Source organism: Ambystoma mexicanum, chromosome 1p, assembly GCF_040938575.1.
Source record: "Ambystoma mexicanum isolate Mex_15411 chromosome 1p, UKY_AmexF1_1, whole genome shotgun sequence".
Classification (NCBI taxonomy): Eukaryota; Metazoa; Chordata; class Amphibia; order Caudata; family Ambystomatidae; genus Ambystoma; species Ambystoma mexicanum.
In genome coordinates, this window is record NC_090921.1 from 232,007,116 (window position 1) to 232,032,280 (window position 25,165).

General features: G+C 51.0%; 33 non-coding genes across 33 annotated transcripts; all 33 read right to left on the minus strand.

Moving 5' to 3' along the window:
- Positions 1–303: 303 nt before the first annotated feature.
- On the minus strand, positions 304–374 carry TRNAG-CCC (transfer RNA glycine (anticodon CCC)). The gene has a single exon. It is a non-coding gene; the product is annotated as a tRNA-Gly (tRNA).
- Positions 375–715: 341 nt separating this feature from the next.
- TRNAG-GCC (transfer RNA glycine (anticodon GCC)) lies at positions 716–786 on the minus strand. The gene has a single exon. It is a non-coding gene; the product is annotated as a tRNA-Gly (tRNA).
- A 976-nt stretch (positions 787–1,762) lies between these two features.
- Positions 1,763–1,833, minus strand: TRNAG-GCC (transfer RNA glycine (anticodon GCC)). Its single transcript has one exon. It is a non-coding gene; the product is annotated as a tRNA-Gly (tRNA).
- Positions 1,834–2,388: 555 nt separating this feature from the next.
- Positions 2,389–2,459, minus strand: TRNAG-CCC (transfer RNA glycine (anticodon CCC)). The gene has a single exon. It is a non-coding gene; the product is annotated as a tRNA-Gly (tRNA).
- Positions 2,460–3,856: 1,397 nt separating this feature from the next.
- TRNAG-GCC (transfer RNA glycine (anticodon GCC)) lies at positions 3,857–3,927 on the minus strand. The gene has a single exon. It is a non-coding gene; the product is annotated as a tRNA-Gly (tRNA).
- A 555-nt stretch (positions 3,928–4,482) lies between these two features.
- TRNAG-CCC (transfer RNA glycine (anticodon CCC)) lies at positions 4,483–4,553 on the minus strand. The gene has a single exon. It is a non-coding gene; the product is annotated as a tRNA-Gly (tRNA).
- Positions 4,554–4,894: 341 nt separating this feature from the next.
- On the minus strand, positions 4,895–4,965 carry TRNAG-GCC (transfer RNA glycine (anticodon GCC)). The gene has a single exon. It is a non-coding gene; the product is annotated as a tRNA-Gly (tRNA).
- Positions 4,966–5,910: 945 nt separating this feature from the next.
- On the minus strand, positions 5,911–5,981 carry TRNAG-GCC (transfer RNA glycine (anticodon GCC)). Its single transcript has one exon. It is a non-coding gene; the product is annotated as a tRNA-Gly (tRNA).
- Positions 5,982–6,546: 565 nt separating this feature from the next.
- On the minus strand, positions 6,547–6,617 carry TRNAG-CCC (transfer RNA glycine (anticodon CCC)). The gene has a single exon. It is a non-coding gene; the product is annotated as a tRNA-Gly (tRNA).
- A 350-nt stretch (positions 6,618–6,967) lies between these two features.
- On the minus strand, positions 6,968–7,038 carry TRNAS-GCU (transfer RNA serine (anticodon GCU)). The gene has a single exon. It is a non-coding gene; the product is annotated as a tRNA-Ser (tRNA).
- Positions 7,039–7,593: 555 nt separating this feature from the next.
- Positions 7,594–7,664, minus strand: TRNAG-CCC (transfer RNA glycine (anticodon CCC)). Its single transcript has one exon. It is a non-coding gene; the product is annotated as a tRNA-Gly (tRNA).
- A 975-nt stretch (positions 7,665–8,639) lies between these two features.
- Positions 8,640–8,710, minus strand: TRNAG-CCC (transfer RNA glycine (anticodon CCC)). Its single transcript has one exon. It is a non-coding gene; the product is annotated as a tRNA-Gly (tRNA).
- A 350-nt stretch (positions 8,711–9,060) lies between these two features.
- Positions 9,061–9,131, minus strand: TRNAG-GCC (transfer RNA glycine (anticodon GCC)). Its single transcript has one exon. It is a non-coding gene; the product is annotated as a tRNA-Gly (tRNA).
- Positions 9,132–9,686: 555 nt separating this feature from the next.
- TRNAG-CCC (transfer RNA glycine (anticodon CCC)) lies at positions 9,687–9,757 on the minus strand. Its single transcript has one exon. It is a non-coding gene; the product is annotated as a tRNA-Gly (tRNA).
- Positions 9,758–10,107: 350 nt separating this feature from the next.
- Positions 10,108–10,178, minus strand: TRNAG-GCC (transfer RNA glycine (anticodon GCC)). Its single transcript has one exon. It is a non-coding gene; the product is annotated as a tRNA-Gly (tRNA).
- Positions 10,179–12,201: 2,023 nt separating this feature from the next.
- Positions 12,202–12,272, minus strand: TRNAG-GCC (transfer RNA glycine (anticodon GCC)). The gene has a single exon. It is a non-coding gene; the product is annotated as a tRNA-Gly (tRNA).
- Positions 12,273–13,217: 945 nt separating this feature from the next.
- TRNAG-GCC (transfer RNA glycine (anticodon GCC)) lies at positions 13,218–13,288 on the minus strand. The gene has a single exon. It is a non-coding gene; the product is annotated as a tRNA-Gly (tRNA).
- Positions 13,289–13,843: 555 nt separating this feature from the next.
- TRNAG-CCC (transfer RNA glycine (anticodon CCC)) lies at positions 13,844–13,914 on the minus strand. Its single transcript has one exon. It is a non-coding gene; the product is annotated as a tRNA-Gly (tRNA).
- Positions 13,915–14,264: 350 nt separating this feature from the next.
- Positions 14,265–14,335, minus strand: TRNAS-GCU (transfer RNA serine (anticodon GCU)). Its single transcript has one exon. It is a non-coding gene; the product is annotated as a tRNA-Ser (tRNA).
- A 555-nt stretch (positions 14,336–14,890) lies between these two features.
- Positions 14,891–14,961, minus strand: TRNAG-CCC (transfer RNA glycine (anticodon CCC)). The gene has a single exon. It is a non-coding gene; the product is annotated as a tRNA-Gly (tRNA).
- Positions 14,962–15,311: 350 nt separating this feature from the next.
- TRNAG-GCC (transfer RNA glycine (anticodon GCC)) lies at positions 15,312–15,382 on the minus strand. Its single transcript has one exon. It is a non-coding gene; the product is annotated as a tRNA-Gly (tRNA).
- A 555-nt stretch (positions 15,383–15,937) lies between these two features.
- Positions 15,938–16,008, minus strand: TRNAG-CCC (transfer RNA glycine (anticodon CCC)). Its single transcript has one exon. It is a non-coding gene; the product is annotated as a tRNA-Gly (tRNA).
- A 349-nt stretch (positions 16,009–16,357) lies between these two features.
- TRNAG-GCC (transfer RNA glycine (anticodon GCC)) lies at positions 16,358–16,428 on the minus strand. The gene has a single exon. It is a non-coding gene; the product is annotated as a tRNA-Gly (tRNA).
- A 986-nt stretch (positions 16,429–17,414) lies between these two features.
- TRNAG-GCC (transfer RNA glycine (anticodon GCC)) lies at positions 17,415–17,485 on the minus strand. The gene has a single exon. It is a non-coding gene; the product is annotated as a tRNA-Gly (tRNA).
- A 1,151-nt stretch (positions 17,486–18,636) lies between these two features.
- TRNAG-CCC (transfer RNA glycine (anticodon CCC)) lies at positions 18,637–18,707 on the minus strand. The gene has a single exon. It is a non-coding gene; the product is annotated as a tRNA-Gly (tRNA).
- A 349-nt stretch (positions 18,708–19,056) lies between these two features.
- Positions 19,057–19,127, minus strand: TRNAG-GCC (transfer RNA glycine (anticodon GCC)). Its single transcript has one exon. It is a non-coding gene; the product is annotated as a tRNA-Gly (tRNA).
- A 1,563-nt stretch (positions 19,128–20,690) lies between these two features.
- On the minus strand, positions 20,691–20,761 carry TRNAG-GCC (transfer RNA glycine (anticodon GCC)). Its single transcript has one exon. It is a non-coding gene; the product is annotated as a tRNA-Gly (tRNA).
- A 565-nt stretch (positions 20,762–21,326) lies between these two features.
- Positions 21,327–21,397, minus strand: TRNAG-CCC (transfer RNA glycine (anticodon CCC)). The gene has a single exon. It is a non-coding gene; the product is annotated as a tRNA-Gly (tRNA).
- A 976-nt stretch (positions 21,398–22,373) lies between these two features.
- Positions 22,374–22,444, minus strand: TRNAG-CCC (transfer RNA glycine (anticodon CCC)). The gene has a single exon. It is a non-coding gene; the product is annotated as a tRNA-Gly (tRNA).
- A 350-nt stretch (positions 22,445–22,794) lies between these two features.
- On the minus strand, positions 22,795–22,865 carry TRNAG-GCC (transfer RNA glycine (anticodon GCC)). The gene has a single exon. It is a non-coding gene; the product is annotated as a tRNA-Gly (tRNA).
- Positions 22,866–23,420: 555 nt separating this feature from the next.
- Positions 23,421–23,491, minus strand: TRNAG-CCC (transfer RNA glycine (anticodon CCC)). Its single transcript has one exon. It is a non-coding gene; the product is annotated as a tRNA-Gly (tRNA).
- A 349-nt stretch (positions 23,492–23,840) lies between these two features.
- Positions 23,841–23,911, minus strand: TRNAG-GCC (transfer RNA glycine (anticodon GCC)). Its single transcript has one exon. It is a non-coding gene; the product is annotated as a tRNA-Gly (tRNA).
- A 986-nt stretch (positions 23,912–24,897) lies between these two features.
- On the minus strand, positions 24,898–24,968 carry TRNAG-GCC (transfer RNA glycine (anticodon GCC)). The gene has a single exon. It is a non-coding gene; the product is annotated as a tRNA-Gly (tRNA).
- Between the last annotated feature and the right edge of the window lie 197 nt (positions 24,969–25,165).

Here is a 25,165-nt window from a genome sequence, read left to right on the forward strand (position 1 = left end):
CCCTGAGCACCGTGCCTCAGGAAAGCCAGACTTCTACTGCAGGACTCAGGGGATATCTTTGCAGCCACACGAGGCTGACACCCTTTCAATCTGGGCTTCTGGGGTCTTCTGGGAATTATTTGCATAATAGAAGGTTTCCCGCCTTAAGTTGAAACTGCAGTTCCATCTTCTGCTAAAAGAGGGCAGCAGAGTGCTTTCTTTGCGCAGAAAACAGACAAGCAATGCAATCATCTTATCTACCGTTTCCATTTTTCTTTTCCCATGCCTTTTAAAATATCAAGAGACACGTCTACAAAAGTGCCATGCATTGGCCGGGAATCGAACCCGGGCCTCCCGCTTGGGAAGCGAGAATTCTACCACTGAACTACCAATGCCTGACAAGCAGCATTACTGCGGTAGAGCGCTTGATTTAACACACCTGCCAGTTCCATGCGAATGGTCACTCGTAAACTCTTGACTTCTGCTGAAAGCCTCATTGAAGGCCTTTGCAGACGTGTGAGACTGGCACCTACTCGGGCTGGGCCTCTATGAGCTGTTTGCATAATCTGAGATTGCCCTGCTTCCAGTCAAGGCGCAGCGGCCCCTTCTACTAAAAGGGATCAGCAGAGTGATCGCTAGTAGCAGAAATAAGGCAAGCAAGGCTTGTTTTTTTGTTCGGTCTCTTCCTTTTCACGATGCTTCAAAGTCAACGAAAGGTACATGTGCAAAACGCTCATGCATTGGCCGGGAATCGAACCCGGGCCTCCCGCGTGGCAGGCGAGAATTCTACCACTGAACCACCAATGCCTTACATGCTGCACACTGGCGCTACAGTGCTCTGGAGCATTGCAGCCCAGAGCAGCTGATTTAACAGAGCACTGCAGTGACATGAGGATGGCGCCAGCTCCGGTGGGTGAATGGGAGCTGCGCTGCCCTGGCAGTCCTTCTCACTCACTTGGCCACGAACGGCCAGGTTCTATAGACAGGAAAAGTGGACAGAGGCAAGCACACTGGTAGATGAGGGTGGCCTTTGTATGGGTCGCTACTCTGAGTGCAGTTCCCTGAGCACCGTGCCTCAGGAAAGCCAGACTTCTACTGCAGGACTCAGTGGATATCTTTGCAGCCACACGAGGCTGACACCCTTTCAATCTGGGCTTCTGGGGTCTTCTGGGAATTATTTGCATAATAGAAGGTTTCCCGCCTTAAGTTGAAACTGCAGTTCCATCTTCTGCTAAAAGAGGGCAGCAGAGTGCTTTCTTTGCGCAGAAAACAGAGAAGCAATGCAATCATCTTATCTACCGTTTCCATTTTTCTTTTCCCATGCCTTTTAAAATATCAAGAGACACGTCTACAAAAGTGCCATGCATTGGCCGGGAATCGAACCCGGGCCTCCCAATTGGGAAGCGAGAATTCTACCACTGAACTACCAATGCTTGACAAGCAGCATTACTGCGGTAGAGCGCTTGATTTAACACACCTGCCAGTGCCATGCGAATGGTCACTCGTAAACTCTTGACTTCTGCTGAAAGCCTCATTGAAGGCCTTTGCAGACGTGTGAGACTGGCACCTACTCGAGCTGGGCCTCTATGAGCTGTTTGCATAATCTGAGATTTCCCTGCTTCCAGTCAAGGCGCAGCGGCCCCTTCTACTAAAAGGGATCAGCAGAGTGATCGCTAGTAGCAGAAATAAGGCAAGCAAGGCAATCAAGGCTTGTTTTTTTGTTTGATCTCTTCCTTTTCACGATGCTTCAAAGTCAACGAAAGGTACATATGCAAAACGCTCATGCATTGGCCGGGAATCGAACCCGGGCCTCCCGCGTGGCAGGCGAGAATTCTACCACTGAACCACCAATGCCTTACATGCTGCACACTGGCGCTACAGTGCTCTGGACCATTGCAGCCCAGAGCAGCTGATTTAACAGAGCACTGCAGTGACATGAGGATGGCGCCAGCTCCGGTGGGTGAATGGGAGCTGCGCTGCCCTGGCAGTCCTTCTCACTCACTTGGCCACGAACGGCCAGGTTCTATAGACAGGAAAAGTGGACAGAGGCAAGCACACTGGTAGATGAGGGTGGCCTTTGTATGGGTCGCTACTCTGAGTGCAGTTCCCTGAGCACCGTGCCTCAGGAAAGCCAGACTTCTACTGCAGGACTCAGGGGATATCTTTGCAGCCACACGAGGCTGACACCCTTTCAATCTGGGCTTCTGGGGTCTTCTGGGAATTATTTGCATAATAGAAGGTTTCCCGCCTTAAGTTGAAACTGCAGTTCCATCTTCTGCTAAAAGAGGGCAGCAGAGTGCTTTCTTTGCGCAGAAAACAGACAAGCAATGCAATCATCTTATCTACCGTTTCCATTTTTCTTTTCCCATGCCTTTTAAAATATCAAGAGTCACGTCTACAAAAGTGCCATGCATTGGCCGGGAATCGAACCCGGGCCTCCCGCTTGGGAAGCGAGAATTCTACCACTGAACTACCAATGCCTGACAAGCAGCATTACTGCGGTAGAGCGCTTGATTTAACACACCTGCCAGTTCCATGCGAATGGTCACTCGTAAACTCTTGACTTCTGCTGAAAGCCTCATTGAAGGCCTTTGCAGACGTGTGAGACTGGCACCTACTCGGGCTGGGCCTCTATGAGCTGTTTGCATAATCTGAGATTGCCCTGCTTCCAGTCAAGGCGCAGCGGCCCCTTCTACTAAAAGGGATCAGCAGAGTGATCGCTAGTAGCAGAAATAAGGCAAGCAAGGTAATCAAGGCTTGTTTTTTTGTTCGGTCTCTTCCTTTTCACGATGCTTCAAAGTCAACGAAAGGTACATGTGCAAAACGCTCATGCATTGGCCGGGAATCCAACCCGGGCCTCCCGCGTGGCAGGCGAGAATTCTACCACTGAACCACCAATGCCTTACATGCTGCACACTGGCGCTACAGTGCTCTGGACCATTGCAGCCCAGAGCAGCTGATTTAACAGAGCACTGCAGTGACATGAGGATGGCGCCAGCTCCGGTGGGTGAATGGGAGCTGCGCTGCCCTGGCAGTCCTTCTCACTCACTTGGCCACGAACGGCCAGGTTCTATAGACAGGAAAAGTGGACAGAGGCAAGCACACTGGTAGATGAGGGTGGCCTTTGTATGGGTCGCTACTCTGAGTGCAGTTCCCTGAGCACCGTGCCTCAGGAAAGCCAGACTTCTACCGCAGGACTCAGGGGATATCTTTGCAGCCACACGAGGCTGACACCCTTTCAATCTGGGCTTCTGGGGTCTTCTGGGAATTATTTGCATAATAGAAGGTTTCCCGCCTTAAGTTGAAACTGCAGTTCCATCTTCTGCTAAAAGAGGGCAGCAGAGTGCTTTCTTTGCGCAGAAAACAGACAAGAAATGCAATCATCTTATCTACCGTTTCCATTTTTCTTTTCCCATGCCTTTTAAAATATCAAGAGACACGTCTACAAAAGTGCCATGCATTGGCCGCGAATCGAACCCGGGCCTCCCGCTTGGGAAGCGAGAATTCTACCACTGAACTACCAATGCCTGACAAGCAGCATTACTGCGGTAGAGCGCTTGATTTAACACACCTGCCAGTTCCATGCGAATGGTCACTCGTAAACTCTTGACTTCTGCTGAAAGCCTCATTGAAGGCCTTTGCAGACGTGTGAGACTGGCACCTACTCGGGCTGGGCCTCTATGAGCGTTTTGCATAATCTGAGATTGCCCTGCTTCCAGTCAAGGCGCAGCGGCCCCTTCTACTAAAAGGGATCAGCAGAGTGATCGCTAGTAGCAGAAATAAGGCAAGCAAGGCAATCAAGGCTTGTTTTTTTGTTCGGTCTCTTCCTTTTCACGATGCTTCAAAGTCAACGAAAGGTACATGTGCAAAACGCTCATGCATTGGCCGGGAATCGAACCCGGGCCTCCCGCGTGGCAGGCGAGAATTCTACCACTGAACCACCAATGCCTTTCATGCTGCACACTGGCGCTACAGTGCTCTGGACCATTGCAGCCCAGAGCAGCTGATTTAACAGAGCACTGCAGTGACATGAGGATGGCGCCAGCTCCGGTGGGTGAATGGGAGCTGCGCTGCCCTGGCAGTCCTTCTCACTCACTTGGCCACGAACGGCCAGGTTCTATAGACAGGAAAAGTGGACAGAGGCAAGCACACTGGTAGATGAGGGTGGCCTTTGTATGGGTCGCTACTCTGGATGCAGTTCCCTGAGCACCGTGCCTCAGGAAAGCCAGACTTCTACCGCAGGACTCAGGGGATATCTTTGCAGCCACACGAGGCTGACACCCTTTCAATCTGGGCTTCTGGGGTCTTCTGGGAATTATTTGCATAATAGAAGGTTTCCCGCCTTAAGTTGAAACTGCAGTTCCATCTTCTGCTAAAAGAGGGCAGCAGAGTGCTTTCTTTGCGCAGAAAACAGACAAGAAATGCAATCATCTTATCTACCGTTTCCATTTTTCTTTTCCCATGCCTTTTAAAATATCAAGAGACACGTCTACAAAAGTGCCATGCATTGGCCGGGAATCGAACCCGGGCCTCCCGCTTGGGAAGCGAGAATTCTACCACTGAACTACCAATGCCTGACAAGCAGCATTACTGCGGTAGAGCGCTTGATTTAACACACCTGCCAGTTCCATGCGAATGGTCACTCGTAAACTCTTGACTTCTGCTGAAAGCCTCATTGAAGGCCTTTGCAGACGTGTGAGACTGGCACCTACTCGGGCTGGGCCTCTATGAGCGTTTTGCATAATCTGAGATTGCCCTGCTTCCAGTCAAGGCGCAGCGGCCCCTTCTACTAAAAGGGATCAGCAGAGTGATCGCTAGTAGCAGAAATAAGGCAAGCAAGGCTTGTTTTTTTGTTCGGTCTCTTCCTTTTCACGATGCTTCAAAGTCAACGAAAGGTACATGTGCAAAACGCTCATGCATTGGCCGGGAATCGAACCCGGGCCTCCCGCGTGGCAGGCGAGAATTCTACCACTGAACCACCAATGCCTTACATGCTGCACACTGGCGCTACAGTGCTCTGGACCATTGCAGCCCAGAGCAGCTGATTTAACAGAGCACTGCAGTGACATGAGGATGGCGCCAGCTCCGGTGGGTGAATGGGAGCTGCGCTGCCCTGGCAGTCCTTCTCACTCACTTGGCCACGAACGGCCAGGTTCTATAGACAGGAAAAGTGGACAGAGGCAAGCACACTGGTAGATGAGGGTGGCCTTTGTATGGGTCGCTACTCTGAGTGCAGTTCCCTGAGCACCGTGCCTCAGGAAAGCCAGACTTCTACTGCAGGACTCAGGGGATATCTTTGCAGCCACACGAGGCTGACACCCTTTCAATCTGGGCTTCTGGGGTCTTCTGGGAATTATTTGCATAATAGAAGGTTTCCCGCCTTAAGTTGAAACTGCAGTTCCATCTTCTGCTAAAAGAGGGCAGCAGAGTGCTTTCTTTGCGCAGAAAACAGACAAGCAATGCAATCATCTTATCTACCGTTTCCATTTTTCTTTTCCCATGCCTTTTAAAATATCAAGAGACACGTCTACAAAAGTGCCATGCATTGGCCGGGAATCGAACCCGGGCCTCCCGCTTCCGCCTGACAAGCAGCATTACTGCGGTAGAGCGCTTGATTTAACACACCTGCCAGTTCCATGCGAATGGTCACTCGTAAACTCTTGACTTCTGCTGAAAGCCTCATTGAAGGCCTTTGCAGACGTGTGAGACTGGCACCTACTCGGGCTGGGCCTCTATGAGCTGTTTGCATAATCTGAGATTGCCCTGCTTCCAGTCAAGGCGCAGCGGCCCCTTCTACTAAAAGGGATCAGCAGAGTGATCGCTAGTAGCAGAAATAAGGCAAGCAAGGCAATCAAGGCTTGTTTTTTTGTTCGGTCTCTTCCTTTTCACGATGCTTCAAAGTCAACGAAAGGTACATGTGCAAAACGCTCATGCATTGGCCGGGAATCGAACCCGGGCCTCCCGCGTGGCAGGCGAGAATTCTACCACTGAACCACCAATGCCTTACATACTGCACACTGGCGCTACAGTGCTCTGGACCATTGCAGCCCAGAGCAGCTGATTTAACAGAGCACTGCAGTGACATGAGGATGGCGCCAGCTCCGGTGGGTGAATGGGAGCTGCGCTGCCCTGGCAGTCCTTCTCACTCACTTGGCCACGAACGGCCACGAACGGCCAGGTTCTATAGACAGGAAAAGTGGACAGAGGCAAGCACACTGGTAGATGAGGGTGGCCTTTGTATGGGTCGCTACTCTGAGTGCAGTTCCCTGAGCACCGTGCCTCAGGAAAGCCAGACTTCTACTGCAGGACTCAGGGGATATCTTTGCAGCCACACGAGGCTGACACCCTTTCAATCTGGGCTTCTGGGGTCTTCTGGGAATTATTTGCATAATAGAAGGTTTCCCGCCTTAAGTTGAAACTGCAGTTCCATCTTCTGCTAAAAGAGGGCAGCAGAGTGCTTTCTTTGCGCAGAAAACAGACAAGCAATGCAATCATCTTATCTACCGTTTCCATTTTTCTTTTCCCATGCCTTTTAAAATATCAAGAGACACGTCTACAAAAGTGCCATGCATTGGCCGGGAATCGAACCCGGGCCTCCCGCTTGGGAAGCGAGAATTCTACCACTGAACTACCAATGCTTGACAAGCAGCTTTACTGCGGTAGAGCGCTTGATTTAACACACCTGCCAGTTCCATGCGAATGGTCACTCGTAAACTCTTGACTTCTGCTGAAAGCCTCATTGAAGGCCTTTGCAGACGTGTGAGACTGGCACCTACTCGAGCTGGGCCTCTATGAGCTGTTTGCATAATCTGAGATTGCCCTGCTTCCAGTCAAGGCGCAGCGGCCCCTTCTACTAAAAGGGATCAGCAGAGTGATCGCTAGTAGCAGAAATAAGGCAAGCAAGGCAATCAAGGCTTGTTTTTTTGTTTGATCTCTTCCTTTTCACGATGCTTCAAAGTCAACGAAAGGTACATGTGCAAAACGCTTATGCATTGGCCGGGAATCGAACCCAGGCCTCCCGCGTAGCAGGCGAGAATTCTACCACTGAACCACCAATGCCTTACATGCTGCACACTGGCGCTACAGTGCTCTGGACCATTGCAGCCCAGAGCAGCTGATTTAACAGAGCACTGCAGTGACATGAGGATGGCGCCAGCTCCGGTGGGTGAATGGGAGCTGCGCTGCCCTGGCAGTCCTTCTCACTCACTTGGCCACGAACGGCCAGGTTCTATAGACAGGAAAAGTGGACAGAGGCAAGCACACTGGTAGATGAGGGTGGCCTTTGTATGGGTCGCTACTCTGAGTGCAGTTCCCTGAGCACCGTGCCTCAGGAAAGCCAGACTTCTACTGCAGGACTCAGGGGATATCTTTGCAGCCACACGAGGCTGACACCCTTTCAATCTGGGCTTCTGGGGTCTTCTGGGAATTATTTGCATAATAGAAGGTTTCCCGCCTTAAGTTGAAACTGCAGTTCCATCTTCTGCTAAAAGAGGGCAGCAGAGTGCTTTCTTTGCGCAGAAAACAGACAAGCAATGCAATCATCTTATCTACCGTTTCCATTTTTCTTTTCCCATGCCTTTTAAAATATCAAGAGACACGTCTACAAAAGTGCCATGCATTGGCCGGGAATCGAACCCGGGCCTCCCGCTTGGGAAGCGAGAATTCTACCACTGAACTACCAATGCTTGACAAGCAGCATTACTGCGGTAGAGCGCTTGATTTAACACACCTGCCAGTTCCATGCGAATGGTCACTCGTAAACTCTTGACTTCTGCTGAAAGCCTCATTGAAGGCCTTTGCAGACGTGTGAGACTGGCACCTACTCGAGCTGGGCCTCTATGAGCTGTTTGCATAATCTGAGATTGCCCTGCTTCCAGTCAAGGCGCAGCGGCCCCTTCTACTAAAAGGGATCAGCAGAGTGATCGCTAGTAGCAGAAATAAGGCAAGCAAGGCAATCAAGGCTTGTTTTTTTGTTTGATCTCTTCCTTTTCACGATGCTTCAAAGTCAACGAAAGGTACATGTGCAAAACGCTCATGCATTGGCCGGGAATCGAACCCGGGCCTCACGCGTGGCAGGCGAGAACTCTACCACTGAACCACCAATGCCTTACATGCTGCACACTGGCGCTACAGTGCTCTGGACCATTGCAGCCCAGAGCAGCTGATTTAACAGAGCACTGCAGTGACATGAGGATGGCGCAGCTCCGGTGGGTGAATGGGAGCTGCGCTGCCCTGGCAGTCCTTCTCACTCACTTGGCCACGAACGGCCAGGTTCTATAGACAGGAAAAGTGGACAGAGGCAAGCACACTGGTAGATGAGGGTGGCCTTTGTATGGGTCGCTACTCTGAGTGCAGTTCCCTGAGCACCGTGCCTCAGGAAAGCCAGACTTCTACTGCAGGACTCAGGGGATATCTTTGCAGCCACACGAGGCTGACACCCTTTCAATCTGGGCTTCTGGGGTCTTCTGGGAATTATTTGCATAATAGAAGGTTTCCCGCCTTAAGTTGAAACTGCAGTTCCATCTTCTGCTAAAAGAGGGCAGCAGAGTGCTTTCTTTGCGCAGAAAACAGACAAGCAATGCAATCATCTTATCTACCGTTTCCATTTTTCTTTTCCCATGCCTTTTAAAATATCAAGAGACACGTCTACAAAAGTGCCATGCATTGGCCGGGAATCGAACCCGGGCCTCCCGCTTGGGAAGCGAGAATTCTACCACTGAACTACCAATGCTTGACAAGCAGCATTACTGCGGTAGAGCGCTTGATTTAACACACCTGCCAGTTCCATGCGAATGGTCACTCATAAACTCTTGACTTCTGCTGAAAGCCTCATTGAAGGCCTTTGCAGACGTGTGAGACTGGCACCTACTCGGGCTGGGCCTCTATGAGCTGTTTGCATAATCTGAGATTGCCCTGCTTCCAGTCAAGGCGCAGCGGCCCCTTCTACTAAAAGGGATCAGCAGAGTGATCGCTAGTAGCAGAAATAAGGCAAGCAAGGCAATCAAGGCTTGTTTTTTTGTTTGATCTCTTCCTTTTCACGATGCTTCAAAGTCAACGAAAGGTACATGTGCAAAACGCTCATGCATTGGCCGGGAATCGAACCCGGGCCTCCCGCGTGGCAGGCGAGAATTCTACCACTGAACCACCAATGCCTTACATGCTGCACACTGGCGCTACAGTGCTCTGGACCATTGCAGCCCAGAGCAGCTGATTTAACAGAGCACTGCAGTGACATGAGGATGGCGCCAGCTCCGGTGGGTGAATGGGAGCTGCGCTGCCCTGGCAGTCCTTCTCACTCACTTGGCCACGAACGGCCAGGTTCTATAGACAGGAAAAGTGGACAGAGGCAAGCACACTGGTAGATGAGGGTGGCCTTTGTATGGGTCGCTAACCTGAGTGCAGTTCCCTGAGCACCGTGCCTCTGGAAAGCCAGACTTCTACTGCAGGACTCAGGGGATATCTTTGCAGCCACACGAGGCTGACACCCTTTCAATCTGGGCTTCTGGGGTCTTCTGGGAATTATTTGCATAATAGAAGGTTTCCCGCCTTAAGTTGAAACTGCAGTTCCATCTTCTGCTAAAAGAGGGCAGCAGAGTGCTTTCTTTGCGCAGAAAACAGACAAGCAATGCAATCATCTTATCTACCGTTTCCATTTTTCTTTTCCCATGCCTTTTAAAATATCAAGAGACACGTCTACAAAAGTGCCATGCATTGGCCGGGAATCGAACCCGGGCCTCCCGCTTGGGAAGCGAGAATTCTACCACTGAACTACCAATGCTTGACAAGCAGCATTACTGCGGTAGAGCGCTTGATTTAACACACTTGCCAGTTCCATGCGAATGGTCACTCGTAAACTCTTGACTTCTGCTGAAAGCCTCATTGAAGGCCTTTGCAGACGTGTGAGACTGGCACCTACTCGGGCTGGGCCTCTATGAGCTGTTTGCATAATCTGAGATTGCCCTGCTTCCAGTCAAGGCGCAGCGGCCCCTTCTACTAAAAGGGATCAGCAGAGTGATCACTAGTAGCAGAAATAAGGCAAGCAAGGCAATCAAGGCTTGTTTTTTTGTTTGATCTCTTCCTTTTCACGATGCTTCAAAGTCAACGAAAGGTACATGTGCAAAACGCTCATGCATTGGCCGGGAATCGAACCCGGGCCTCCCGCGTGGCAGGCGAGAATTCTACCACTGAACCACCAATGCCTTACATGCTGCACACTGGCGCTACAGTGCTCTGGACCATTGCAGCCCAGAGCAGCTGATTTAACAGAGCACTGCAGTGACATGAGGATGGCGCCAGCTCCGGTGGGTGAATGGGAGCTGCGCTGCCCTGGCAGTCCTTCTCACTCACTTGGCCACGAACGGCCAGGTTCTATAGACAGGAAAAGTGGACAGAGGCAAGCACACTGGTAGATGAGGGTGGCCTTTGTATGGGTCGCTACTCTGAGTGCAGTTCCCTGAGCACCGTGCCTCAGGAAAGCCAGACTTCTACTGCAGGACTCAGGGGATATCTTTGCAGCCACACGAGGCTGACACCCTTTCAATCTGGGCTTCTGGGGCCTTCTGGGAATTATTTGCATAATAGAAGGTTTCCCGCCTTAAGTTGAAACTGCAGTTCCATCTTCTGCTAAAAGAGGGCAGCAGAGTGCTTTCTTTGCGCAGAAAACAGACAAGCAATGCAATCATCTTATCTACCGTTTCCATTTTTCTTTTCCCATGCCTTTTAAAATATCAAGAGACACGTCTACAAAAGTGCCATGCATTGGCCGGGAATCGAACCCGGGCCTCCCGCTTGGGAAGAGAGAATTCTACCACTGAACTACCAATGCCTGACAAGCAGCATTACTGCGGTAGAGCGCTTGATTTAACACACCTGCCAGTTCCATGCGAATGGTCACTCGTAAACTCTTGACTTCTGCTGAAAGCCTCATTGAAGGCCTTTGCAGACGTGTGAGACTGGCACCTACTCGGGCTGGGCCTCTATGAGCTGTTTGCATAATCTGAGATTGCCCTGCTTCCAGCCAAGGCGCAGCGGCCCCTTCTACTAAAAGGGATCAGCAGAGTGATCGCTAGTAGCAGAAATAAGGCAAGCAAGGCAATCAAGGCTTGTTTTTTTGTTCGGTCTCTTCCTTTTCACGATGCTTCAAAGTCAACGAAAGGTACATGTGCAAAACGCTCATGCATTGGCCGGGAATCGAACCCCGTGGCAGGCGAGAATTCTACCACTGAACCACCAATGCCTTACATGCTGCACACTGGCGCTACAGTGCTCTGGACCATTGCAGCCCAGAGCAGCTGATTTAACAGAGCACTGCAGTGACATGAGGATGGCGCCAGCTCCGGTGGGTGAATGGGAGCTGCGCTGCCCTGGCAGTCCTTCTCACTCACTTGGCCACGAACGGCCACGAACGGCCAGGTTCTATAGACAGGAAAAGTGGACAGAGGCAAGCACACTGGTAGATGAGGGTGGCCTTTGTATGGGTCGCTACTCTGAGTGCAGTTCCCTGAGCACCGTGCCTCAGGAAAGCCAGACTTCTACCGCAGGACTCAGGGGATATCTTTGCAGCCACACGAGGCTGACACCCTTTCAATCTGGGCTTCTGGGGTCTTCTGGGAATTATTTGCATAATAGAAGGTTTCCCGCCTTAAGTTGAAACTGCAGTTCCATCTTCTGCTAAAAGAGGGCAGCAGATTGCTTTCTTTGCGCAGAAAACAGACAAGCAATGCAATCATCTTATCTACCGTTTCCATTTTTCTTTTCCCATGCCTTTTAAAATATCAAGAGACACGTCTACAAAAGTGCCATGCATTGGCCGGGAATCGAACCCGGGCCTCCCGCTTGGGAACCGAGAATTCTACCACTGAACTACCAATGCTTGACAAGCAGCATTACTGCGGTAGAGCGCTTGATTTAACACACCTGCCAGTTCCATGCGAATGGTCACTCGTAAACTCTTGACTTCTGCTGAAAGCCTCATTGAAGGCCTTTGCAGACGTGTGAGACTGGCACCTACTCGGGCTGGGCCTCTATGAGCGTTTTGCATAATCTGAGATTGCCCTGCTTCCAGTCAAGGCGCAGCGGCCCCTTCTACTAAAAGGGATCAGCAGAGTGATCGCTAGTAGCAGAAATAAGGCAAGCAAGGCAATCAAGGCTTGTTTTTTTGTTCGGTCTCTTCCTTTTCACGATGCTTCAAAGTCAACGAAAGGTACATGTGCAAAACGCTCATGCATTGGCCGGGAATCGAACCCGGGCCTCCCGCGTGGCAGGCGAGAATTCTACCACTGAACCACCAATGCCTTACATGCTGCACACTGGCGCTACAGTGCTCTGGACCATTGCAGCCCAGAGCAGCTGATTTAACAGAGCACTGCAGTGGCATGAGGATGGCGCCAGCTCCGGTGGGTGAATGGGAGCTGCGCTGCCCTGGCAGTCCTTCTCACTCACTTGGCCACGAACGGCCAGGTTCTATAGACAGGAAAAGTGGACAGAGGCAAGCACACTGGTAGATGAGGGTGGCCTTTGTATGGGTCGCTACTCTGGATGCAGTTCCCTGAGCACCGTGCCTCAGGAAAGCCAGACTTCTACCGCAGGACTCAGGGGATATCTTTGCAGCCACACGAGGCTGACACCCTTTCAATCTGGGCTTCTGGGGTCTTCTGGGAATTATTTGCATAATAGAAGGTTTCCCGCCTTAAGTTGAAACTGCAGTTCCATCTTCTGCTAAAAGAGGGCAGCAGAGTGCTTTCTTTGCGCAGAAAACAGACAAGCAATGCAATCATCTTATCTACCGTTTCCATTTTTCTTTTCCCATGCCTTTTAAAATATCAAGAGACACGTCTACAAAAGTGCCATGCATTGGCCGGGAATCGAACCCGGGCCTCCCGCTTCCGCCTGACAAGCAGCATTACTGCGGTAGAGCGCTTGATTTAACACACCTGCCAGTTCCATGCGAATGGTCACTCGTAAACTCTTGACTTCTGCTGAAAGCCTCATTGAAGGCCTTTGCAGACGTGTGAGACTGGCACCTACTCGGGCTGGGCCTCTATGAGCTGTTTGCATAATCTGAGATTGCCCTGCTTCCAGTCAAGGCGCAGCGGCCCCTTCTACTAAAAGGGATCAGCAGAGTGATCGCTAGTAGCAGAAATAAGGCAAGCAAGGCAATCAAGGCTTGTTTTTTTGTTCGGTCTCTTCCTTTTCACGATGCTTCAAAGTCAACGAAAGGTACATGTGCAAAACGCTCATGCATTGGCCGGGAATCGAACCCGGGCCTCCCGCGTGGCAGGCGAGAATTCTACCACTGAACCACCAATGCCTTACATACTGCACACTGGCGCTACAGTGCTCTGGACCATTGCAGCCCAGAGCAGCTGATTTAACAGAGCACTGCAGTGACATGAGGATGGCGCCAGCTCCGGTGGGTGAATGGGAGCTGCGCTGCCCTGGCAGTCCTTCTCACTCACTTGGCCACGAACGGCCAGGTTCTATAGACAGGAAAAGTGGACAGAGGCAAGCACACTGGTAGATGAGGGTGGCCTTTGTATGGGTCGCTACTCTGAGTGCAGTTCCCTGAGCACCGTGCCTCAGGAAAGCCAGACTTCTACTGCAGGACTCAGGGGATATCTTTGCAGCCACACGAGGCTGACACCCTTTCAATCTGGGCTTCTGGGGTCTTCTGGGAATTATTTGCATAATAGAAGGTTTCCCGCCTTAAGTTGAAACTGCAGTTCCATCTTCTGCTAAAAGAGGGCAGCAGAGTGCTTTCTTTGCGCAGAAAACAGACAAGCAATGCAATCATCTTATCTACCGTTTCCATTTTTCTTTTCCCATGCCTTTTAAAATATCAAGAGACACGTCTACAAAAGTGCCATGCATTGGCCGGGAATCGAACCCGGGCCTCCCGCTTGGGAAGCGAGAATTCTACCACTGAACTACCAATGCTTGACAAGCAGCTTTACTGCGGTAGAGCGCTTGATTTAACACACCTGCCAGTTCCATGCGAATGGTCACTCGTAAACTCTTGACTTCTGCTGAAAGCCTCATTGAAGGCCTTTGCAGACGTGTGAGACTGGCACCTACTCGAGCTGGGCCTCTATGAGCTGTTTGCATAATCTGAGATTGCCCTGCTTCCAGTCAAGGCGCAGCGGCCCCTTCTACTAAAAGGGATCAGCAGAGTGATCGCTAGTAGCAGAAATAAGGCAAGCAAGGCAATCAAGGCTTGTTTTTTTGTTTGATCTCTTCCTTTTCACGATGCTTCAAAGTCAACGAAAGGTACATGTGCAAAACGCTCATGCATTGGCCGGGAATCGAACCCAGGCCTCCCGCGTAGCAGGCGAGAATTCTACCACTGAACCACCAATGCCTTACATGCTGCACACTGGCGCTACAGTGCTCTGGACCATTGCAGCCCAGAGCAGCTGATTTAACAGAGCACTGCAGTGACATGAGGATGGCGCCAGCTCCGGTGGGTGAATGGGAGCTGCGCTGCCCTGGCAGTCCTTCTCACTCACTTGGCCACGAACGGCCAGGTTCTATAGACAGGAAAAGTGGACAGAGGCAAGCACACTGGTAGATGAGGGTGGCCTTTGTATGGGTCGCTACTCTGAGTGCAGTTCCCTGAGCACCGTGCCTCAGGAAAGCCAGACTTCTACTGCAGGACTCAGGGGATATCTTTGCAGCCACACGAGGCTGACACCCTTTCAATCTGGGCTTCTGGGGTCTTCTGGGAATTATTTGCATAATAGAAGGTTTCCCGCCTTAAGTTGAAACTGCAGTTCCATCTTCTGCTAAAAGAGGGCAGCAGAGTGCTTTCTTTGCGCAGAAAACAGACAAGCAATGCAATCATCTTATCTACCGTTTCCATTTTTCTTTTCCCATGCCTTTTAAAATATCAAGAGACACGTCTACAAAAGTGCCATGCATTGGCCGGGAATCGAACCCGGGCCTCCCGCTTGGGAAGCGAGAATTCTACCACTGAACTACCAATGCCTGACAAGCAGCATTACTGCGGTAGAGCGCTTGATTTAACACACCTGCCAGTTCCATGCGAATGGTCACTTGTAAACTCTTGACTTCTGCTGAAAGCCTCATTGAAGGCCTTTGCAGACGTGTGAGACTGGCACCTACTCGGGCTGGGCCTCTATGAGCTGTTTGCATAATCTGAGATTGCCCTGCTTCCAGTCAAGGCGCAGCGGCCCCTTCTACTAAAAGGGATCAGCAGAGTGATCGCTAGTAGCAGAAATAAGGCAAGCAAGGCAATCAAGGCTTGTTTTTTTGTTCGGTCTCTTCCTTTTCACGATGCTTCAAAGTCAACGAAAGGTACATGTGCAAAACGCTCATGCATTGGCCGGGAATCGAACCCGGGCCTCCCGCGTGGCAGGCGAGAATTCTACCACTGAACCACCAATGCCTTACATGCTGCACACTGGCGCTACAGTGCTCTGGAGCATTGCAGCCCAGAGCAGCTGATTTAACAGAGCACTGCAGTGACATGAGGATGGCGCCAGCTCCGGTGGGTGAATGGGAGCTGCGCTGCCCTGGCAGTCCTTCTCACTCACTTGGCCACGAACGGCCAGGTTCTATAGACAGGAAAAGTGGACAGAGGCAAGCACACTGGTAGATGAGGGTGGCCTTTGTATGGGTCGCTACTCTGGATGCAGTTCCCTGAGCACCGTGCCTCAGGAAAGCCAGACTTCTACTGCAGGACTCAGGGGATATCTTTGCAGCCACACGAGGCTGACACCCTTTCAATCTGGGCTTCTGGGGTCTTCTGGGAATTATTTGCATAATAGAAGGTTTCCCGCCTTAAGTTGAAACTGCAGTTCCATCTTCTGCTAAAAGAGGGCAGCAGAGTGCTTTCTTTGCGCAGAAAACAGACAAGCAATGCAATCATCTTATCTAACGTTTCCATTTTTCTTTTCCCATGCCTTTTAAAATATCAAGAGACACGTCTACAAAAGTGCCATGCATTGGCCGGGAATCGAACCCGGGCCTCCCGCTTGGGAAGCGAGAATTCTACCACTGAACTACCAATGCCTGACAAGCAGCATTACTGCGGTAGAGCGCTTGATTTAACACACCTGCCAGTTCCATGCGAATGGTCACTCGTAAACTCTTGACTTCTGCTGAAAGCCTCATTGAAGGCCTTTGCAGACGTGTGAGACTGGCACCTACTCGGGCTGGGCCTCTATGAGCTGTTTCATAATCTGAGATTGCCCTGCTTCCAGTCAAGGCGCAGCGGCCCCTTCTACTAAAAGGGATCAGCAGAGTGATCGCTAGTAGCAGAAATAAGGCAAGCAAGGCGATCAAGGCTTGTTTTTTTGTTCCGTCTCTTCCTTTTCACGATGCTTCAAAGTCAACGAAAGGTACATGTGCAAAACGCTCATGCATTGGCCGGGAATCGAACCCGGGCCTCCCGCGTGGCAGGCGAGAATTCTACCACTGAACCACCAATGCCTTACATGCTGCACACTGGCGCTACAGTGCTCTGGAGCATTGCAGCCCAGAGCAGCTGATTTAACAGAGCACTGCAGTGACATGAGGATGGCGCCAGCTCCGGTGGGTGAATGGGAGCTGCGCTGCCCTGGCAGTCCTTCTCACTCACTTGGCCACGAACGGCCACGAACGGCCAGTTTCTATAGACAGGAAAAGTGGACAGAGGCAAGCACACTGGTAGATGAGGGTGGCCTTTGTATGGGTCGCTACTCTGAGTGCAGTTCCCTGAGCACCGTGCCTCAGGAAAGCCAGACTTCTACTGCAGGACTCAGTGGATATCTTTGCAGCCACACGAGGCTGACACCCTTTCAATCTGGGCTTCTGGGGTCTTCTGGGAATTATTTGCATAATAGAAGGTTTCCCGCCTTAAGTTGAAACTGCAGTTCCATCTTCTGCTAAAAGAGGGCAGCAGAGTGCTTTCTTTGCGCAGAAAACAGACAAGCAATGCAATCATCTTATCTACCGTTTCCATTTTTCTTTTCCCATGCCTTTTAAAATATCAAGAGACACGTCTACAAAAGTGCCATGCATTGGCCGGGAATCGAACCCGGGCCTCCCCCTTGGGAAGCGAGAATTCTACCACTGAACTACCAATGCTTGACAAGCAGCATTACTGCGGTAGAGCGCTTGATTTAACACACCTGCCAGTTCCATGCGAATGGTCACTCGTAAACTCTTGACTTCTGCTGAAAGCCTCATTGAAGGCCTTTGCAGACGTGTGAGACTGGCACCTACTCGAGCTGGGCCTCTATGAGCTGTTTGCATAATCTGAGATTGCCCTGCTTCCAGTCAAGGCGCAGCGGCCCCTTCTACTAAAAGGGATCAGCAGAGTGATCGCTAGTAGCAGAAATAAGGCAAGCAAGGCGATCAAGGCTTGTTTTTTTGTTTGATCTCTTCCTTTTCACGATGCTTCAAAGTCAACGAAAGGTACATGTGCAAAATGCTCATGCATTGGCCGGGAATCGAACCCGGGCCTCCCGCGTGGCAGGCGAGAATTCTACCACTGAACCACCAATGCCTTACATGCTGCACACTGGCGCTACAGTGCTCTGGACCATTGCAGCCCAGAGCAGCTGATTTAACAGAGCACTGCAGTGACATGAGGATGGCGCCAGCTCCGGTGGGTGAATGGGAGCTGCGCTGCCCTGGCAGTCCTTCTCACTCACTTGGCCACGAACGGCCAGGTTCTATAGACAGGAAAAGTGGACAGAGGCAAGCACACTGGTAGATGAGGGTGGCCTTTGTATGGGTCGCTACTCTGGATGCAGTTCCCTGAGCACCGTGCCTCAGGAAAGCCAGACTTCTACCGCAGGACTCAGGGGATATCTTTGCAGCCACACGAGGCTGACACCCTTTCAATCTGGGCTTCTGGGGTCTTCTGGGAATTATTTGCATAATAGAAGGTTTCCCGCCTTAAGTTGAAACTGCAGTTCCATCTTCTGCTAAAAGAGGGCAGCAGAGTGCTTTCTTTGCGCAGAAAACAGACAAGCAATGCAATCATCTTATCTACCGTTTCCATTTTTCTTTTCCCATGCCTTTTAAAATATCAAGAGACACGTCTACAAAAGTGCCATGCATTGGCCAGGAATGGAACCCGGGCCTCCCGCTTGGGAAGCGAGAATTCTACCACTGAACTACCAATGCCTGACAAGCAGCATTACTGCGGTAGAGCGCTTGATTTAACACACCTGCCAGTTCCATGCGAATGGTCACTCGTAAACTCTTGACTTCTGCTGAAAGCCTCATTGAAGGCCTTTGCAGAACGGCCACGAACGGCCAGTTTCTATAGACAGGAAAAGTGGACAGAGGCAAGCACACTGGTAGATGAGGGTGGCCTTTGTATGGGTCGCTACTCTGAGTGCAGTTCCCTGAGCACCGTGCCTCAGGAAAGCCAGACTTCTACTGCAGGACTCAGTGGATATCTTTGCAGCCACACGAGGCTGACACCCTTTCAATCTGGGCTTCTGGGGTCTTCTGGGAATTATTTGCATAATAGAAGGTTTCCCGCCTTAAGTTGAAACTGCAGTTCCATCTTCTGCTAAAAGAGGGCAGCAGAGTGCTTTCTTTGCGCAGAAAACAGACAAGCAATGCAATCATCTTATCTAACGTTTCCATTTTTCTTTTCCCATGCCTTTTAAAATATCAAGAGACACGTCTACAAAAGTGCCATGCATTGGCCGGGAATCGAACCCGGGCCTCCCGCTTGGGAAGCGAGAATTCTACCACTGAACTACCAATGCCTGACAAGCAGCATTACTGCGGTAGAGCGCTTGATTTAACACACCTGCCAGTTCCATGCGAATGGTCACTCGTAAACTCTTGACTTCTGCTGAAAGCCTCATTGAAGGCCTTTGCAGACGTGTGAGACTGGCACCTACTCGGGCTGGGCCTCTATGAGCTGTTTCATAATCTGAGATTGCCCTGCTTCCAGTCAAGGCGCAGCGGCCCCTTCTACTAAAAGGGATCAGCAGAGTGATCGCTAGTAGCAGAAATAAGGCAAGCAAGGCAATCAAGGCTTGTTTTTTTGTTCCGTCTCTTCCTTTTCACGATGCTTCAAAGTCAACGAAAGGTACATGTGCAAAACGCTCATGCATTGGCCGGGAATCGAACCCGGGCCTCCCGCGTGGCAGGCGAGAATTCTACCACTGAACCACCAATGCCTTACATGCTGCACACTGGCGCTACAGTGCTCTGGAGCATTGCAGCCCAGAGCAGCTGATTTAACAGAGCACTGCAGTGACATGAGGATGGCGCCAGCTCCGGTGGGTGAATGGGAGCTGCGCTGCCCTGGCAGTCCTTCTCACTCACTTGGCCACGAACGGCCAGGTTCTATAGACAGGAAAAGTGGACAGAGGCAAGCACACTGGTAGATGAGGGTGGCCTTTGTATGGGTCGCTACTCTGGATGCAGTTCCCTGAGCACCGTGCCTCAGGAAAGCCAGACTTCTACCGCAGGACTCAGGGGATATCTTTGCAGCCACACGAGGCTGACACCCTTTCAATCTGGGCTTCTGGGGTCTTCTGGGAATTATTTGCATAATAGAAGGTTTCCCGCCTTAAGTTGAAACTGCAGTTCCATCTTCTGCTAAAAGAGGGCAGCAGAGTGCTTTCTTTGCGCAGAAAACAGACAAGCAATGCAATCATCTTATCTACCGTTTCCATTTTTCTTTTCCCATGCCTTTTAAAATATCAAGAGACACGTCTACAAAAGTGCCATGCATTGGCCAGGAATGGAACCCGGGCCTCCCGCTTGGGAAGCGAGAATTCTACCACTGAACTACCAATGCCTGACAAGCAGCATTACTGCGGTAGAGCGCTTGATTTAACACACCTGCCAGTTCCATGCGAATGGTCACTCGTAAACTCTTGACTTCTGCTGAAAGCCTCATTGAAGGCCTTTGCAGAACGGCCACGAACGGCCAGGTTCTATAGACAGGAAAAGTGGACAGAGGCAAGCACACTGGTAGATGAGGGTGGCCTTTGTATGGGTCGCTACTCTGAGTGCAGTTCCCTGAGCACCGTGCCTCAGGAAAGCCAGACTTCTACCGCAGGACTCAGGGGATATCTTTGCAGCCACACGAGGCTGACACCCTTTCAATCTGGGCTTCTGGGGTCTTCTGGGAATTATTTGCATAATAGAAGGTTTCCCGCCTTAAGTTGAAACTGCAGTTCCATCTTCTGCTAAAAGAGGGCAGCAGAGTGCTTTCTTTGCGCAGAAAACAGACAAGCAATGCAATCATCTTATCTACCGTTTCCATTTTTCTTTTCCCATGCCTTTTAAAATATCAAGAGACACGTCTACAAAAGTGCCATGCATTTGCCGGGAATCGAACCCGGGCCTCCCGCTTGGGAAGCGAGAATTCTACCACTGAACTACCAATGCCTGACAAGCAGCATTACTGCGGTAGAGCGCTTGATTTAACACACCTGCCAGTTCCATGCGAATGGTCACTCGTAAACTCTTGACTTCTGCTGAAAGCCTCATTGAAGGCCTTTGCAGACGTGTGAGACTGGCACCTACTCGGGCTGGGCCTCTATGAGCTGTTTGCATAATCTGAGATTGCCCTGCTTCCAGTCAAGGCGCAGCGGCCCCTTCTACTAAAAGGGATCAGCAGAGTGATCGCTAGTAGCAGAAATAAGGCAAGCAAGGCTTGTTTTTTTGTTCGGTCTCTTCCTTTTCACGATGCTTCAAAGTCAACGAAAGGTACATGTGCAAAACGCTCATGCATTGGCCGGGAATCGAACCCGGGCCTCCCGCGTGGCAGGCGAGAATTCTACCACTGAACCACCAATGCCTTACATGCTGCACACTGGCGCTACAGTGCTCTGGACCATTGCAGCCCAGAGCAGCTGATTTAACAGAGCACTGCAGTGACATGAGGATGGCGCCAGCTCCGGTGGGTGAATGGGAGCTGCGCTGCCCTGGCAGTCCTTCTCACTCACTTGGCCACGAACGGCCACGAACGGCCAGTTTCTATAGACAGGAAAAGTGGACAGAGGCAAGCACACTGGTAGATGAGGGTGGCCTTTGTATGGGTCGCTACTCTGAGTGCAGTTCCCTGAGCACCGTGCCTCAGGAAAGCCAGACTTCTACTGCAGGACTCAGTGGATATCTTTGCAGCCACACGAGGCTGACACCCTTTCAGTCTGGGCTTCTGGGGTCTTCTGGGAATTATTTGCATAATAGAAGGTTTCCCGCCTTAAGTTGAAACTGCAGTTCCATCTTCTGCTAAAAGAGGGCAGCAGAGTGCTTTCTTTGCGCAGAAAACAGACAAGCAATGCAATCATCTTATCTACCGTTTCCATTTTTCTTTTCCCATGCCTTTTAAAATATCAAGAGACACGTCTACAAAAGTGCCATGCATTGGCCGGGAATCGAACCCGGGCCTCCCGCTTGGGAAGCGAGAATTCTACCACTGAACTACCAATGCTTGACAAGCAGCATTACTGCGGTAGAGCGCTTGATTTAACACACCTGCCAGTTCCATGCGAATGGTCACTCGTAAACTCTTGACTTCTGCTGAAAGCCTCATTGAAGGCCTTTGCAGACGTGTGAGACTGGCACCTACTCGAGCTGGGCCTCTATGAGCTGTTTGCATAATCTGAGATTGCCCTGCTTCCAGTCAAGGCGCAGCGGCCCCTTCTACTAAAAGGGATCAGCAGAGTGATCGCTAGTAGCAGAAATAAGGCAAGCAAGGCAATCAAGGCTTGTTTTTTTGTTTGATCTCTTCCTTTTCACGATGCTTCAAAGTCAACGAAAGGTACATGTGCAAAACGCTCATGCATTGGCCGGGAATCGAACCCGGGCCTCCCACGTGGCAGGCGAGAATTCTACCACTGAACCACCAATGCCTTACATGCTGCACACTGGCGCTACAGTGCTCTGGACCATTGCAGCCCAGAGCAGCTGATTTAACAGAGCACTGCAGTGACATGAGGATGGCGCCAGCTCCGGTGGGTGAATGGGAGCTGCGCTGCCCTGGCAGTCCTTCTCACTCACTTGGCCACGAACGGCCAGGTTCTATAGACAGGAAAAGTGGACAGAGGCAAGCACACTGGTAGATGAGGGTGGCCTTTGTATGGGTCGCTACTCTGAGTGCAGTTCCCTGAGCACCGTGCCTCAGGAAAGCCAGACTTCTACTGCAGGACTCAGGGGATATCTTTGCAGCCACACGAGGCTGACACCCTTTCAATCTGGGCTTCTGGGGTCTTCTGGGAATTATTTGCATAATAGAAGGTTTCCCGCCTTAAGTTGAAACTGCAGTTCCATCTTCTGCTAAAAGAGGGCAGCAGAGTGCTTTCTTTGCGCAGAAAACAGACAAGCAATGCAATCATCTTATCTACCGTTTCCATTTTTCTTTTCCCATGCCTTTTAAAATATCAAGAGACACGTCTACAAAAGTGCCATGCATTGGCCGGGAATCGAACCCGGGCCTCCCGCTTGGGAAGCGAGAATTCTACCACTGAACTACCAATGCCTGACAAGCAGCATTACTGCGGTAGAGCGCTTGATTTAACACACCTGCCAGTTCCATGCGAATGGTCACTCGTAAACTCTTGACTTCTGCTGAAAGCCTCATTGAAGGCCTTTGCAGACGTGTGAGACTGGCACCTACTCGGGCTGGGCCTCTATGAGCTGTTTGCATAATCTGAGATTGCCCTGCTTCCAGTCAAGGCGCAGCGGCCCCTTCTACTAAAAGGGATCAGCAGAGTGATCGCTAGTAGCAGAAATAAGGCAAGCAAGGCAATCAAGGCTTGTTTTTTTGTTCGGTCTCTTCCTTTTCACGATGCTTCAAAGTCAACGAAAGGTACATGTGCAAAACGCTCATGCATTGGCCGGGAATCGAACCCGGGCCTCCCGCGTGGCAGGCGAGAATTCTACCACTGAACCACCAATGCCTTACATGCTGCACACTGGCGCTACAGTGCTCTGGAGCATTGCAGCCCAGAGCAGCTGATTTAACAGAGCACTGCAGTGACATGAGGATGGCGCCAGCTCCGGTGGGTGAATGGGAGCTGCGCTGCCCTGGCAGTCCTTCTCACTCACTTGGCCACGAACGGCCAGGTTCTATAGACAGGAAAAGTGGACAGAGGCAAGCACACTGGTAGATGAGGGTGGCCTTTGTATGGGTCGCTACTCTGGATGCAGTTCCCTGAGCACCGTGCCTCAGGAAAGCCAGACTTCTACTGCAGGACTCAGGGGATATCTTTGCAGCCACACGAGGCTGACACCCTTTCAATCTGGGCTTCTGGGGTCTTCTGGGAATTATTTGCATAATAGAAGGTTTCCCGCCTTAAGTTGAAACTGCAGTTCCATCTTCTGCTAAAAGAGGGCAGCAGAGTGCTTTCTTTGCGCAGAAAACAGACAAGCAATGCAATCATCTTATCTAACGTTTCCATTTTTCTTTTCCCATGCCTTTTAAAATATCAAGAGACACGTCTACAAAAGTGCCATGCATTGGCCGGGAATCGAACCCGGGCCTCCCGCTTGGGAAGCGAGAATTCTACCACTGAACTACCAATGCCTGACAAGCAGCATTACTGCGGTAGAGCGCTTGATTTAACACACCTGCCAGTTCCATGCGAATGGTCACTCGTAAACTCTTGACTTCTGCTGAAAGCCTCATTGAAGGCCTTTGCAGACGTGTGAGACTGGCACCTACTCGGGCTGGGCCTCTATGAGCTGTTTCATAATCTGAGATTGCCCTGCTTCCAGTCAAGGCGCAGCGGCCCCTTCTACTAAAAGGGATCAGCAGAGTGATCGCTAGTAGCAGAAATAAGGCAAGCAAGGCGATCAAGGCTTGTTTTTTTGTTCCGTCTCTTCCTTTTCACGATGCTTCAAAGTCAACGAAAGGTACATGTGCAAAACGCTCATGCATTGGCCGGGAATCGAACCCGGGCCTCCCGCGTGGCAGGCGAGAATTCTACCACTGAACCACCAATGCCTTACATGCTGCACACTGGCGCTACAGTGCTCTGGAGCATTGCAGCCCAGAGCAGCTGATTTAACAGAGCACTGCAGTGACATGAGGATGGCGCCAGCTCCGGTGGGTGAATGGGAGCTGCGCTGCCCTGGCAGTCCTTCTCACTCACTTGGCCACGAACGGCCACGAACGGCCAGTTTCTATAGACAGGAAAAGTGGACAGAGGCAAGCACACTGGTAGATGAGGGTGGCCTTTGTATGGGTCGCTACTCTGAGTGCAGTTCCCTGAGCACCGTGCCTCAGGAAAGCCAGACTTCTACTGCAGGACTCAGTGGATATCTTTGCAGCCACACGAGGCTGACACCCTTTCAATCTGGGCTTCTGGGGTCTTCTGGGAATTATTTGCATAATAGAAGGTTTCCCGCCTTAAGTTGAAACTGCAGTTCCATCTTCTGCTAAAAGAGGGCAGCAGAGTGCTTTCTTTGCGCAGAAAACAGACAAGCAATGCAATCATCTTATCTACCGTTTCCATTTTTCTTTTCCCATGCCTTTTAAAATATCAAGAGACACGTCTACAAAAGTGCCATGCATTGGCCGGGAATCGAACCCGGGCCTCCCCCTTGGGAAGCGAGAATTCTACCACTGAACTACCAATGCTTGACAAGCAGCATTACTGCGGTAGAGCGCTTGATTTAACACACCTGCCAGTTCCATGCGAATGGTCACTCGTAAACTCTTGACTTCTGCTGAAAGCCTCATTGAAGGCCTTTGCAGACGTGTGAGACTGGCACCTACTCGAGCTGGGCCTCTATGAGCTGTTTGCATAATCTGAGATTGCCCTGCTTCCAGTCAAGGCGCAGCGGCCCCTTCTACTAAAAGGGATCAGCAGAGTGATCGCTAGTAGCAGAAATAAGGCAAGCAAGGCGATCAAGGCTTGTTTTTTTGTTTGATCTCTTCCTTTTCACGATGCTTCAAAGTCAACGAAAGGTACATGTGCAAAATGCTCATGCATTGGCCGGGAATCGAACCCGGGCCTCCCGCGTGGCAGGCGAGAATTCTACCACTGAACCACCAATGCCTTACATGCTGCACACTGGCGCTACAGTGCTCTGGACCATTGCAGCCCAGAGCAGCTGATTTAACAGAGCACTGCAGTGACATGAGGATGGCGCCAGCTCCGGTGGGTGAATGGGAGCTGCGCTGCCCTGGCAGTCCTTCTCACTCACTTGGCCACGAACGGCCAGGTTCTATAGACAGGAAAAGTGGACAGAGGCA